Here is a 1,485-nt window from a genome sequence, read left to right as displayed (position 1 = left end):
TGGGTTCTACAAACCCGTTTGGTGGTGATGGTTCATCCATTAACCGACCACCTATATTCAGTGGTGAAGGGTATGCCTACTGGAAAGTCCGCATGCAAATCTTTATAGAAGCCATTGACTCAGATATTTGGGAATCCGTAGTCAACAGTCCTTTCGTTCAACAGCATCTAGTGGACGATGAACCTATAGACAAGCCTACAAGTCTATGGACTGATGATGAGCGCAAGAGGGTCCAACATAACCTACGCGCCAAAAATATCATCACATCGGCCCTATCCTACGATGAGTTATTTATGGTCTCGCAGTGCCAAAATGCAAAAGAAATGTGGGACACTTTACAAGTGACTCACGAAGGCACTAGCGAAGTCAAGCGCGCTAGATTAAATGCACTGACCCACGAGTATGAGCTATTTCACATGTTACCTAGCGAATCAATCAGTGATATGCAAAAGCGATTTACTCATATCGTGAATCATTTAGTTGCTCTAGATAAATCTTTTGCCAGAGGAGAATTAACTAATAAAGTTTTACGTTGTCTTGACAGGAAATGGCAGCCGAAAGTGACTGCAATTGTGGAATCCAAGGATTTGGAATCCATGCCTGTAGCTACATTGTTTGGAAAGCTTCAAGAGCACGAAATGGAATTGGGTCGCTTGACGATGCATGAGGATTCAGACCGGAAGAAGAAGAGCATCACATTGAAGGCTACGACCTCCAAAACAAAAGAAGAGAAAGATGATGATGAATCTGACTCCGATCTGGATATTGAAACAATGGGTCTCCTTGTTCAAAAATTTAGAAAATTCATAAAAAGAAAAGGAGGAGTCAAAAAGTTTCAGAAGAAAGAAGCGAAGGAATCAACAAACAAAGGCAAGAACACCAAAGATTGCTTCACTTGCCACAAGTGCGGAAAAGTAGGACACATGCGACTTCAGTGTCCAAACTATCTGAAAAAGGTTGATTCATAGAAGAGCACTCCCATGGAATTCAAATCTAAGAAAGCCTACATCGTATGGGATGTACCTGAGGAGGAAACGAACAAAAACCTGTCTAGTGAGGAGGAGTCAGCAAATGTCAAAAACCTGTCTGTGAGACTTGCGAGACTTTGCAAGAAGAAAATTTCAAACTTAAAGAAAAACTCACACGTCTCACAAACAGTCAACAACAATTAGACACTATGCTAAGTCAAACAAGAAACGTTGGTGATCATAGAGGACTAGGTTATACTCGCCCTACTAGGCACAAAAGACCATATAGAAAACTTGTAGCTCGTCCTAAAAATAAATATCACAGGGACATACCTACATGTTTTTACTACAACATATATGGTCACACTTCATATTCATGTTACATCAGAAAGTATGGTATACCTAGTGGCGTTTATATGTGGATAAAGAAGGGAGATGACTCCCCGATTACTAACAGAAAAGGACCCAATATCAATTGGGTACCTGAGAAAAACAAGTGATCTTTTTGCAGGTATGT

The sequence above is a fragment of the Lupinus angustifolius genome, chromosome LG05 (assembly GCF_001865875.1).
Source record: "Lupinus angustifolius cultivar Tanjil chromosome LG05, LupAngTanjil_v1.0, whole genome shotgun sequence".
NCBI lineage: Eukaryota > Viridiplantae > Streptophyta > Magnoliopsida > Fabales > Fabaceae > Lupinus > Lupinus angustifolius.
This window is presented reverse-complemented; position numbering follows the sequence as displayed.